Source organism: Crotalus tigris, unplaced genomic scaffold, assembly GCF_016545835.1.
Source record: "Crotalus tigris isolate CLP2741 ecotype Arizona unplaced genomic scaffold, ASM1654583v1 scf7180000018124.1459596, whole genome shotgun sequence".
In the NCBI taxonomy this organism is placed as follows: Eukaryota; Metazoa; Chordata; class Lepidosauria; order Squamata; family Viperidae; genus Crotalus; species Crotalus tigris.
The window spans coordinates 275,868-290,117 of NW_024096836.1; the positions used below are offsets into that span (position 1 = coordinate 275,868).

General features: G+C 41.1%; 1 protein-coding gene across 7 annotated transcripts in view; it reads right to left on the reverse strand.

The window, feature by feature from the left end:
- PALD1 (phosphatase domain containing paladin 1) overlaps positions 1–14,250 on the reverse strand; it is a 143,909-nt gene that overhangs the window by 103,531 nt on the left and 26,128 nt on the right. Inside the window, exon 1 of one of the 7 annotated variants that reach the window (XM_039348168.1) lies at positions 2,863–3,070. The exons of the other annotated variants lie outside the window; for them this stretch is intronic. The gene's annotated coding sequence lies outside the window, so the exon portion shown is untranslated. Of the gene's footprint in view, positions 1–2,862; positions 3,071–14,250 lie in introns of those variants that run through there. 7 annotated transcript variants of the gene reach the window in all.

Here is a 14,250-nt window from a genome sequence, read left to right on the forward strand (position 1 = left end):
GGGGAAAAAAAATGGCGGACTGCGTTGTTTGGCGACCCCTGTGAAATGGTCGTTTGACCCCAAATGGGGTCCCGACCCACAGGTTGAGAACCACTGCTCTAGCATCAGAGGTCATTCTTACAACTGACGAAGCTGAAAGCAGAACTTGTGATGAAGAAAGAGACTATTAATCCCTACATTAAGCACAAAGACTGGAACAAAACAGAAAGGACTGTTGAAAAGATGTTCAACCAGCAACAAAACAGAGCTTTGGGGTTATTTCGGACAACACAATATCAATAAACTGAACTCTTTGTTAATAATACAGAGGCCCAGGGCACAACTTTCTTGTATATGAAAAGGAGGATCATTTTGCTTAGCCATAAACTAGCCAAGGTTTATCTTGATCTACTAACACAAGCAACATACACACACGCACAGAGGAAATGGGGTGCAGCTGCTTCCTAGCAAGTGCCAGTTCTGGTGTTATATATCACGCCATAATGTTATAACTTCAACTTAAAAGCCTACATAACTATTCTAAATTGGATCATCTCTCCCGTAAACTGGATTAGGTAGTAAACTGAAACAGTTGCTGGGGGGGGAGGGAACCCTTCAATTTACAACTTTAGAACAATGAAGTCGGGCAAGCTGTACAAGTAACATCTGTTCTAAATATAAAGACAAAATTACATAAAGTTTTTTTGTGTATGCGTGTTGACCGCCTAGAGCAGTGTTTCTCAACCTTGACAATTTTAAGGCATGTGGACTTCAACTCCCAATGCTGGCTGTGGAATTCTGGGAGTTGAAGTCCACATGCCTTAAAATTGTCAAGGTTGAGAAACACTGGCCTAGAGTTTTCTGGACAAGATTTTTTTGGAAGTACTTTGCCATTGCTTCTTTCCTAGGGCAAAGAGAGAATGTCTGGCCCAGGTTGCTTTATGCTTAAGACAAGAGAACAGCTCACAATCTCTCAGTTTCTAGCCTGATGCCTTAACTACATCAAAGTGACTCTCAAGAAACTTAAGATGTAACTCTACGCAGAAGAAGACTTATGTGCCGAAAGGAAAGGGAAAACATACTTTACCAGAATTCTCAACATGTGACCGTTTAAAAACAGTTTAAATTTACGATAGCCTTGGAAAATTTATACTCAGACCTGCAACTGTCACACAACCCCTGGAGTCATGTAGCTGCAGTTTGGATGCTTGGAAACTAGCTCCCATTTATTACCAATTGAAGCATCCTGAAATCGCTTGATCGCAATTTGTGACTTTTTTTGCTGATTTCCAGCAAAAAAAAAAAAAAAATGCCCATAGGGGAAGCTGGATTTGCTTAACAAACATATGATTCACTTAGCCACCATGTGCTTTGCTTTAACAATGACTCTGTGATTCAATTAATGACCACTGTAAAAATTGTCAAAAATCAGGTTTGACTCAACTTATAGCTGCAATAGAAGAGATCAACCCCGACTGCTCTTTAGAAGGCCAGATCCTGAAGTTGAAACTCAAGTACTTTGGCCACCTAATGAGAAGGAAGGATTCACTGGAGAAGAGCCTAATGCTGGGAAAGATTGAGGGCAATAGAAGAAGGGGACGACAGAGAATGAGATGGCTTGATGGAGTCACTGAAGCAGTAGGTGTGAATTTAAATGGACTCCAGAAGATGGTAGAGGACAGGAAGACCTGGAGGAATGTTGTCCATGGGGTCGCGATGGGTCGGACACGACTTCGCAATTAATAACAATAATAACAAAATAGCTGCAATAACATACAATAGAAATTCCAGTCTCAACTGTGGTCATAAGTGGAATTATAAGAGAATATATAGCATGGAACAGCGATCCCCAACCTTTCCAGCTCGGCGGCCTGACACATGGGGGGGGGGGGTTGTGAGTGGCAGGCATATGCCCGTGCACACAGCTCCATTTCTGTGAGTGGCAGGCGTGCGCACCCTCCACTCACACAAATAGAGCATTGTGCAGGTACAAGCACCCTCACTCGCACAAGTAAAGTTTTGTGCGTGAGTGCAAGAGCCCATTGATCGTGCGAGAGGAGTTTCATGTGCACGCATACTTGCCCACCACTCAAGCAGTCCAGTAGTGGGCCACAGCCAGGGGATTGGGGACCCCTAGCATAGAACCAGTTTGGTTAAGGCACTGACCTAGAAAATCAAGTGAGATTTAGTGCTGCCTTAGACACAAAAGCCAGCAGGGTGACCTTGGGCCAGTCATTTTCTCTCACCCCAATCCACTTCACAAGGTTGTTGCTTTGGGGCAGTGTTTCTCAACCCTGACAATTTTAAGGCATGTGGAATTCTGGAACTTGAAGTCCACATGCCTTAAAATTGTCAAGGTTGAGAAACACTGCTTTGGGGGAAATAGGAGAAGGGAATATTATGTATGTTTACCACTTTGAGTTACTTATGAAGTAATAAAGGTGGAATAAAAATCTAAAAAATAAATCTCTTTCTCCAAAAGCTCCATCTTAAATGCACATTGGTCAAATTGTACATTTCCAAGAATCACTAAGTGAATGGAAGCTGACACAAAGGTTACATGTTCAAAATGAATAACAGTATTTTTCTGCAAGATTATGTGTGAACTGTTTTTTACAGATTCAAAATAAGAGAACAGTAAATAGAACATGCACAAAAATTTGGACCCCTTTTTACTGGTTTTTCGTTACCCTTGCTCTTAGAGAAATACCATATCTTGTTTCTTGTTAACTAAGAGTCTTTCTATTTTTTGTGTTTGGAATTTTTCCCTACTCTTTCTTGCAGATATCTTCTAATTCAGAAATACTCCGGGGTATCTTTGCACATATTGCATGACTGAAATCACAAATTTTCAATAATATTCACGTTTGAGGACTCCAAAACCTTTGTATTACTTCCTTGATTAGATGGTATCTTCTAGATTGTCTTGTTTAAATAATTAACTTCTTTTCATCTTCTCTTTCTTCCATGTCAATGGACATTAGCTTCTAGGAAATCTTGATATTTATTTGGACCAATTCTATCTTCAGCCCACAGACATTTTCCTGTGCCAATAGTTACCACCCTTATCCAGTGATGGGGTTCAAATATGTGAACAACCGGTTCTCTGTGTGGATGCCGCTTCCGGAAGTCCATTCTGGGTCTAGGAAACAAAAAATTAGCTACCGGTTCTGCTGAAGTGGTGCAAACCGGCTGAATCCCACCACTGCCCTTATCCTAAATCAGTGGTGGCGAACCTATGGCACAGGTGCCAGAGGTGGCACTTGGAGTCCTCTTTGTGGGCACATGTGCCGTTGCCCCAGCCTTGCCTCCCCGCACGACCTCCTCCTTTCCAGCAGCCCCCGAGGGAGAGTTGCCCCTGAGCGTGGCCCACACGGAGCAGCGCAGCCAAGGACATGGCAGCCAGGCAGCGTAGACAAGACTCTGCTCCTCACACCCCATCATGCAGTTGATGCTACAGGGCACGGGCAGAGGGTGTGGCCACCATAGCGCTACTGGGCTGTCTGGGCGATTTGTGGCGGGCCCTGGAGGTGGTGAGTTGTCCTGTGGGCAGGCGTGGAGGGGGATGGGGGGCAGAGCGGGGGCGGGGCAGGGGGGTGGAGTGGGGGCAGGGCCAGTTTTTGGGCACTCGGTCTCTAAAAGGTTCGCCATCACTGTCCTAAATCATATTAGAGGTGCATCATTGGGAAGATGTTCATTTCTTCAAATCCTTTGACCTTATTACTCCCAATGTAAGTATATAGTAGAGGCTAATTTTTTCAATCTTTTTTTAACCAGACCAAAATGTTTCAAATCTATCAAATCCTTGTTTTACTTCTCTGACCAGGAGATGTAAAGGATTTTTTAAAAAAATCTTGACTTCAACCATTCCATGTAAATTTTATTTCTTAACAATATTTTTCACTGTTCAATTTACTAGATCAGTGTTTCCCAAACTTGACTGGGAGTTGAAGTCCACATGCCTTAAAATTGTCAAGTTTGGGAAACACTGTACTAGATGAAAGCATTTGGGTATCCTCTCATAGCTTTCCCCTTGTTTTTAAAATGAATTACAGCATCTTAGAGAAGTTTATGGCCTCTGGGTCCCGTCTGGGGTTGTAATTAAAAACCCACACAAACAATAATCAAGTAGTACAATAAGTGGAAACAGGTTCAAAAGTCTACCTCCGCCACACGCATTTTCTTATTCTGAAATTGTGAATAACTGCAAGTATGCATTCAGGTTCACAGAAAGATGTGCCTAACTGGTACCATGTAGAAACTGTGTCAATTTCTATTCATTTATGACTTCATTGAAAGAAAAAACTTAGTCTCTGTGCCCCTGTATGCCCCTGTAAAGCTGGCAATGCTCTGTAAAAAAAAGATGGTTATTTATGATCTCTCTGTTCTTCCTGCCATTCAGAGTTGCCAAAAAATAGAAGTACAGATTGAAATAAGAACAACAATCATCCCAAGTCTAATGTTATCGTTTAGCTAACTGGAGTTTCACATATGAGGTTTTAGAGTTTCAAGAACTCTTAATCTTGACATCTAAAAGTCTGTTATTTTGCACATTTTCATTTGTTTAGGTATTATATCTATGGTTTTCATTTTTTTTTTCCTTCTTGTGCCAGCATTAGTACTTTTGCTCTGTAAAAGAAAGAATGAGTTTTCTTGCCTAGAATAAGAGGAAACACATGCCAAAAAGGAGGGGGGGAACCTCTATAGCACTTCAGATGTTATGAAACCATTCGTGTATGTAAGCTTTGGCTTAGAGACAACACACTGCATATAAAAGGATTATATTTAGAAGCTCAACATTATGATTTTTGTTCTATTTATAGCAAAACCGCGACTTCTCCTGCCAATTAGAGATCCCGAAAGCAACAAGGATCATGTTTGTGGGGCTCATCATCTTTTCACATTGCTCCAATTAAGGGGCCAGAATTCTGCAAATCATTTTTGTGAAAGCAAAAAACTGGGGCTATTTAAATGCACAAAGAACAATTTTAATCCAAACACATTTCTTCCCCTTTAGGAAAATTATTCAGAGTGCAACACAAGCCTGGTAAATATCACAAGGCAATTCAACACTCCATGGTTGAGAAGAAGAGGTAGGGATGAATAAACTGTCTTCCATCACAAGAAAAAAAAGTTACCCATTGAATGACTGGGGAATATTGTTTGTTATATACTTTAAATTTATGCCTTTGTTTATTCTTATCCTACTTTCCTTCCAGGAACTCATCCAGCATACCTCAATTTTATACCCTTAATAGGCTCGGCTGAAAGATTATGAGTGACCTCAATTCACCCACTGAGCTTCTATGTTTAAATGTGATCAGTTGATCACAATTATCAAATGTTATCTGAATTACATCACAAGTTGCTTCTCTCTTGGAAACTGATCAAAGAGAGAAGCAACCTGGAATTAAGGAGAAACTTCCCGACAGTGAGGACAATCAACCAGTGGAACAGCTTGCCTCCAAAAATTGTGGGTGCTCCATCACTGGAGATTTTTTAAGAAAGAGACTAGATAGTCACTTGTCTGAGACGGTACAGGTTCTCCTGCTTGAGCCAGTACTAGAAGACCTCCAAGATCCCTTCCCGTTCTATTCTATTCTATTCTATTCTATTCTGTTCTGTTCTGTTCTGTTCTGTTCTGTTCTATTCCATTCCATTCCACTCCACTCCACTCCACTCTACTCAGGAGCTAAGCTTGCCTAATTCAGCACTGCCCCCCTTCATAAGGGAATCTGCTAAAATCACAAATGCTTTACCAAATCATACCTATAAAAATTGGAGTGTTGGGATTCAAAGCAGCTTGGTCACAAGAGTCAGAAAAGTTTATCTTTATTTATATCCCACCTTTATTATTTCTACAAATAACATATCCAATGCACCTTCCTATTCCTAGTTTCCCCGTAACAACACTCCTATGAGGTGGGTTGGGCCCAGAGAGAGTAACTAGCCCAAGGTTGGCTTTCACGGCTAAGGCAATCTCTTGCTTTCTAGCCTGGCGCTTTAACCACTAGCCTAAACTGGCTCTCTAATTACTGTAGATTTATCTACTTCCTCAGAATCATCATCTGTTTCTTGAATAACATCTATGGTCATGTAAAAGCAAAAAGGTCAGGGGGCTGGTGGGTTGATGATCAAATTATTGTCTTCAAATATAATCTCTGGATATCCCACCACATATCTAATTTTTGCCAAATGGATTAACAACATTATGATGGGTAAAGACATCTAGAGACAAGTGTGAGAAGAGTTACTTACTCTCAGGTTGTCAAACACAAAAGGAAACTTTTCAGCATTCCTGTAGTTTTCTTCTGGTACAAGAGGAAAAAGCAAGATTTGCAACATTTATCTCCTCAACCAGCAGAAGTCCATGCCATATGGAAAATAATTACAATTTTCCATACAAACACTGTGTCCCAATGAATTACCTGAATACGTCTTTGGAAATAAAGTGTATGTGTCCTTAATATTAGTGTGCTCTGAATTCAACAGATATTAATAGCATAATAGGGACTAATACTAGAACATTTAGGGATTTGATTAAAATATGTTGAAAATCCATCCTGAATTGTGAAAACAAATGTAGGAAGCAACAACAATTAGCTCAGAATGGACTGACTTACAATCTTTTGTTTAGTGACAATTCAAAATTACAACGGTGCTGGAAAATTAACTTACAATCAGCCCTTGAACTTACAACAGATCGTAGCACTTACAACTGTCACAGCACCCCGATGGTCACATGATCAAAAACCCAGGTGCTTGGCAATCAGCATATATTTATAACGGGTGCAACAAGGGTCATAACCTTCCCAACTAGCTTCCAACAAGCAAAGTCAATGGGGGAAGCCAGATTTGCTTAACAACCATGTGATTCACTTAACTGCAGTGATTTACTTAACAACAATGGCAAAAAAGATCATAAAATTCAGCACAACTCACTTAACAAATGCCTTGCTTAGCAACAGAAATTCTGGTCTTAACTGTGGTCAAAAATCAAGGACTAGCTGTATCTGCATTACCAAAAGAATATAGCGTTGAAAGAAAAATCTTCATCAAGGCCCAGTCCAAGCCGGGAATAAACAACATGGAGACTGCTTTAGAAAGAAGGTTGTAGTTTACTGAAGAGGAGAGCCAGACAGAAAGACGGCTGGAAAAGATAATTGACCACATGGAGCATAGTGGTGGGGCTGTTGAGGTTGTTTCCTGTTCCTGTTTGAGGCTTTGTATTTCCTGTGTCATGTACTTTGATCTGAGTCTGAGTGTGCCCTTTTGGTATTAGTGGGTTCATCCTATTATGTCCTATCTTAGAGTTTGGGTGGGATATGTAGATTTTAAGGGTCTTTGTCTTCCTAATTTCTTCGGTTTCTAGCTGGAAGGCTCAAACCTTTCTGAAAGGATTATTGAATTTGCATTTCTAAAAGCTGGTCTCTGCCTAGGGGCTGGGCTGATTTCTGGGGACTGGTTTCTGTCTCTTTTTAAGATCTTCTCCGTTATTCCTTTGGGGAAATATATTCTGCCTTTTTAATACTTCCCAAAATATTTCTTTCTCTGGATTCTTCCCATAATAGTTTGCTAGAAAACTTGCAATAATTAAAAGTGCATGTTTTAAAATAGTTGTAGCATTCAACTGTGAATTATTCAGAGAACCTCCAGTTCAGCAAAACATTCTATGACACTGAAGAGGACATAAATTCAATTTGTCCTGACAAATTTATCTACAGTAGTTATGTTCCTTATAACTATTAGCAGGTCTACAAGGTGGATTTAATTAGTTAAAGGAAAAAAGAAAGAGATACAATAACTCACAGTTACCCAGATGGTTTTAACTCTTGTAATATTCCTGTGTGAGGAATCCAAGCAATGATTTAGAACTGATGGAATGCTGACTAAACAAAAGGAGTAAATTATTTTATTTCCTTACATAATTGCTATATAAAAAGATCCTAACTATTAACATCTGCTGAGACTGGTGTTAGAAAACATCTCCAAAAATCATTGTTTTCAGAAGTTATCAAAGAATTAAGGAGCCCATACACCTCATTAATTAGTAGTTTTTTTCTAAGAAAAATGAGAATTATAAAAGTTTGAATAGCAAATACAGATAGTCCTCAACTTATGACCACAACTGAGCCCAAAATTTCTGTTCCTCAGTGAAACATTTGTTAAGTGAGTTTTGCCACATTTTATGACCTTTCTTGCCACAGTTTAAGTGAACCAGTGCCATTAAGTTAGTAACGTGGTTAAATGAAGCTGGCTTCTCCATTGACTTTCCTTCTCAGAAGGTCACAAAAGGTGATCACATGACCCCAGGACACTGCAACCATCATAAATATGAGTCAGTAGCCAAACATCTGAATTTTGATCATGTGACTGGGGGGATATGCAAGACGTATAAGTTGAAAAATGGTCGTAATTCACTTTTTTTCAGTGCCGTTGTAATTTAGAATGGTCACTAAACAAACCGTTGTTAAGTCAAGGATTACTTGACCTGACCAATATGGAATAGGTAAAGCCCTGGATGACTTGATTTAAAATAAATGGTACTTAGTTATTGGGTCTATGATGGATGCACACAAAAAGAAGACTGCCTTCATTTTTTTCTTAAGAAAACTATTCTTATCTAAAGGTTATATTATTCATGTAGAGATGAATTACAGATGTTTTTAATCTATGAGGTTTTGTCACATGGGACAAAGCCAATGTTTCATGCCCTTCAACTTTTGCTCAGTTGAAAATATAGCTTCTACTAAAACAAAAATTACATTCAGCAAAATATGATCTATTCTCTGAAGAAGAGCATGCTATATTTTTATCAGGTTTAATTTTCCAAACTTGCTTCCGTTCTTTTTGTTTTTGCAGTTGACTGCTTAAAATCAGTAATGCATTTTATTTTCCATATAAAACAATGCAGTAGATTTTAATAAACGTCAAGGCTAAAGCAAGGAGATAGAAGAACCGAGACAATATACAGAGAGACAGATAAGTTGGAAGCATAATAGATTGTCCAAGATGCCTTACATTCCTGCCAAGGTTTCAGAGAAATTGGCAGATAGTCCAAAGTCAGGATTTGCTGCTATCTGTACTCTCATTCTCTTTTTGCTTATTTTAATATTTTATAGCTATGCACCCATTTGGCCTTGTCATGACAGAGATTTAATCTCTCTTAAGATGTACACAATACAACAGTGTCTTATGGACTTGCACCAAAGTAGCTGAATTTTCATTCCAAGCTTAGAAAGTAAAAATTCTGCCAAGTTGGTCCACCTTCTTTCTAACAATGGTCAGCCAGGTGCTCCTGGGAAGGAAATACAGGAATTCCTTTGTTTGGTGAATAAAATAACTCAAGGGCTAAGTGTAATACTAAACAACCTACAGAGAGAGACACTTACATGAAACAGAAGAAACACAAAGCACGAATTTGAAAAGTGAAGTCAACTTTTTAAAATAGTAATTAACGGAGATATAAAAAGGGAAAAGAGGCATTAGAGCAGTGGTTCTCAACCTTTTTGATGCCACGACCCCCAACCGGTTGTAAGTCGAGGACTATTCAACTGGTGCAGCACCATTTGCAGAATGGGACTTTTGGCGGGCTCAGCAGGGCAGAGACAGCCTGGACAATTCCTATTGGCTTTTGAAAGCCAATAGAATTAGACTCTATTCAAGAGAGTCTATTCTATTGGCTTTCAAAAGCCAATAGAATAAAAGGGAGTAGCACAGCTAAGGAAAAGGGGGAAAAATGGCGGACTGCGTTGTTTGGCGACCCCTGTGGAAATGGTCGTTCGACCCCAAATGGGGTCCTGACCCACAGGTTGAGAACCACTGCATTAGAGCATCAGACAGCACCAGCAGATCAAAGCCCTGTTTAATCTGGGATCAATCAGATGTCTGTGATCCTACTAGAGCAGGGGTAGGCAACCTTAAATACTCAAAGAGCCACTTGGACCCGTTTCCCACAGAAAAGAAAACACTGGGAGCTGCAAAACCCTCGCGCGCACCGGAGAGGAGGGAGCTTGATTGAACAGTTTAATTAAAAAAAATAGAGGCTGCTGTGCATGAGCTCTCTCTCTCTCGCTTTCTCTTTCTCTCTCTCTCTCTCCCTCCCTCTCCCCCTTTCTCTCTCCCCTCTTTCCTCTCCCTCTCCCTCTCTCGCTCTCTTTCTTCTCCCTCTCTCTCCCTCTCTCTCTTTCCTCTCCTCCCCTCTCTCTCCCCCCTCTCTCTGATCTTCTGCTCACCTGGTAAGCTGGCTTCATGCCGTTCTCGGACAAGCTGACACACATTCTTATTGGGCTGGCTCTCTCCTACCCTTGGTCTGCCAGTCCTCTTCCCCCACTCAGTGTGTGTGTGAGAGAGAGGGAGGGAGAGATAGAGAGGGAGGCTGCAGAGATGCAGCCAAGGCAGGAGCCCCGCCCAATAATCTTGTCAGCTCATCCAATAACAGCATGAGGTCACTCTCTTTTTTACACACACACACACACACACACACACACACACAGGAGGGGGAAGGGAAGCGCAAATGCCTCTCTCTGTCTCTGTCTCTCTCTCTGCAAATGGTGGTGGAGGACTGGGAGCCGCAGGAGAAGGCTCAAAGAGCCACATGTGGCTCCAGAGCCACAGGTTGCCAACCCGTGTACTAGAGGGGTACAAATCCAATAGCAACTTTCCACCTACACTTCTGTGGCCATCTGCCTCAATCCTTTTCTGAAGCAGGACTGGAACAATCTAAATTGAAGTTTGTTCACCCTCAGTATGAATCCCACTAGATTACTTTGGATTTTTCAACACAAGATGCCCTTAAACATAACGAAAAGTTACGTCCAATGGTCTTTTTTTTTCTTCTTCTCTGGAGTGATCCGATTCCCTGGTGCATAGCTTCAATACCTAGACCAGGGGTAGGCAACCTTGGCTCTTTTATGACTCGTGGACTTCAACTTCCAGAATTCCTGAGCCAGCACGAAGTTGAAATCCACGAATCATAAAAGAGCCAAGGTTGCCTACCCCTGACCTAGACAGATGCAGAGAAAAGAAATTGAAATTTATATAATGAAGTTATTTTTTCTTAAAAATTTATGCAGTTTAAATTATTAGGTATATATTGACAGTTAGTCACTCACTGCAAGTAGTTCTCCTCTTACAACCTTTCATTTAGCAGACGTTTGAAGTTATAAAACGGACTTGTAGCCAGTCCTCACATTATGACTATTGCAGCATAGTCACATGATCAAAATTCGTTTGCTTGACAACCAGCATGTATTTGTGATGCCCTGCAGCATTCTGGAGTCATCATTCAAGTTGGAAGCCACTTGTGATCTTCCCAGCTGGCTTCCGACAAGCAAAGTCAATTGGAGGAGGCAGAATTGCTCAATGATTATATGATTCACTTAACAACCATGGCAAATAAGATTGGAAAACTGGGCATGACTCACTCAACTGCCCTGCTTAGCAATGGAAATTCTGCTCCCAACTTTAGACATAAATTGAGGAGTACCTGTATAGATCTAAATCAGGGGTGTCAAACTCGCAACGTCACGTGACGTGTCGCGACATATTGTAACTTTTTTGCCATTGCCAGCAATGGGGTGGGCGCGGTTTCGCTATGATGCATCTGGCCAAAAATCTTGTGAATATCCTTTGCATTAAGCTTGTATACTCAGCACTGTGTACACTTATTAACTGTGTGCAGGTCTGATTTGTTCCTATTCAGCACCATCCACTGAGTGTGTCCTATCTCACAAGGTCATTCTGCAGAAATTTGGAGAAGAAAATGCCATGTAGAGTACATACCCTTGAGTTTGGAAGAAAAAGAGACATCTGAGAATTGCACCTAAACTAGAAGTCCCCAACCTGTGGGCCGTGACAAGATATCAGGCCTGTTTGCCACCAGGCCATGGGAATGGCTGGCGAGTGCCTGCACATTTGCGCACCCCACCCCACTTACTAGTGGCCCCGTTCATGCATGCACAAGGCCTTAGCGATGCCACCAGCATCACGTGGGCACTAGTGGTCCCAATCATGCATTCATGGGGTGATAGCACTGCTGCCAACATCACGTGGGCACTAGTGGCCCGCTTATGCATGCGCACAGGTGCCAACGCCGCCAGCGCCACCATGGGTGTGCACAACCTGCTTGTGCATGTGCTAGTGCCGTCCCCATGCATGTAGCCATATGTGCATGTGCACACGCACACCCATTTCCCCGCTCCTCTCTTTCACTCTGGGCCGCCAACCCAGAAAAGTTGGGGAGCTCTGAAATAAACTCATCCAAAATATGGGTACACATATATTGCTTTCCTTAATTTCCTAGGAACATAAGGGCAGGATCTTTCTTTATTTAAAGGTGATGAAGCACACTTTATTTGCATGCAAAAACACAACTGATGACAGCAAAAATCTGGAAAAAAGAAAAATGAAACTTGTGCGTCAATCCTCAGCCTCTTGGGAAAATACGAAGGGAAACAAAACACAGATTTGAGAGTCGATGCATTGAGATACTGTTGTGCCACACTTTGCAAGGACTTAAGCTGCAAGGCACTTGTAAGGTTTTTAAGAGAACCATGCAGAACTTCCTGGGAACTTGGTCTAATGCAGGAGTAGGCAACCTTGGCTCTTTTATAACTCGTGGACTTCAACTCCCAGAATTCCTGAGCCAGCCAAAGTTGCCTACCCCTGGTCTAATAGTTAGGCCTCTTCTGATGGATTATGTGCCTCCAACTCGTTTTCAACTCCTTGCATCTCCTACATAGATTTTCTTTAGGACAATCCATCTCTGATCTGTTCTTTCAGGTCTCCCAATGGTGCACACATTGCCATTGTAACTGAGTCTGTCCACTTTGCTGCCGGTTGTCCTCTTTCCTTCCACCTTTCCCAGCATTACAGACTTCTCAAGAGAACTGGGCCACCACATGCATCTGAAGTAGAATAATTTGAGCCTGCTCATTTGTGCCTCAAATGAGAACTCTGGATTGATTTGTCTGATGATCCATTGATTTCTTTTATTGGCTGTCCACGATATTCTCAGGAGCCTTCTCCAATGCCAAAGTTCAATGGCATCAATACTCTTCCTAGCCTGCTTCTTCAAAGTCCAACTTTTGCTTCCATAGAGTGACACAGGGAATACCATAGCTTGCTTAGTTCTGATCTTTATAAGGATGGACACATCACAGTAGTTTAGTATCTTTTCAAGGCCTTCATGGCTGCTCTAACAAGTACTACTCTGAGACATATTTCTTGACTGCATCTTCCTTGACTGATCCTAAAAGGCAAATGCCATCTACCGCCTTGGTATCTTCCTTGAAAGATAAACCTCTGCCACTGTTTCTTAAATGATCCACAACGATCCAGAATCTATAAAGGAACAATGGCTTAAGTGGCAACTGTCCTGAGGTTAAAACTGAGCTCTGCTTCTCTCACTGTGTCTGAGGCTGCATATTATATTAAGTCACACAGTTGGTTTAATCGAGGCCCAGTGAATTCACCTCACCTTGCTGAATTCATCACATAACAAGCTAAGTCCAAATCAAACAAATTACATGCGACTCAGAGTGATGTGTGAATGTAGCTTGTAAGCATCCTAAGGAAGAAAATACAACCCTTAACTGCCCATTGTCACCACAGCAGGAAGAGGAGGATCGGTCAATTTCTCCCTCTTAAAACCAGCCCCAGGAATGCACTTAGATCCTTTTCAAAGGCTTTGTGAAAAAACATCAAGTCCTGTAGCTCAGTACTAGCACAATCAACTACAGAAGCTTTAGGATACAGAGTGGATTTTGATGTAATCTTAATTTTTTGAAATGGTTACTCTTCTGGTATACACCAATTACTGTATACATATACTAAACCCCTGATGTTTGCATTCAGGATAGAAAACACAGTAGAAGTATGGAAGGTCTGCAAGGCCAATACAACTCCTTCTGTTATTGAGGACATCCTCACAATCAATTTTCCAAAAAGTACAATGTGCTATAATAGAGAATATATGAAGCTCAGGGATTGAATTGCTGGGTTTTCGGAGCTCTTTACACAGTTTTGAAGGGGAGAATTAAGCAAGAAAAAATATATCATCTGGATAGTCAAAAATATAGTCTACAATACGTATTTGCATTAACCTCAATGCAGAAGTATAATGATAGATGATTGATGAGGATGGAAGACAGAAGATAGATGATATGACAACAGATGATGGATGGATGGAGAAATAGATTAGATAGAAAGGTAGATAGACAGACAGACAGATAGAGAAAAAGAGAAAGAGAGAAAGAGCGAGAGATTTTA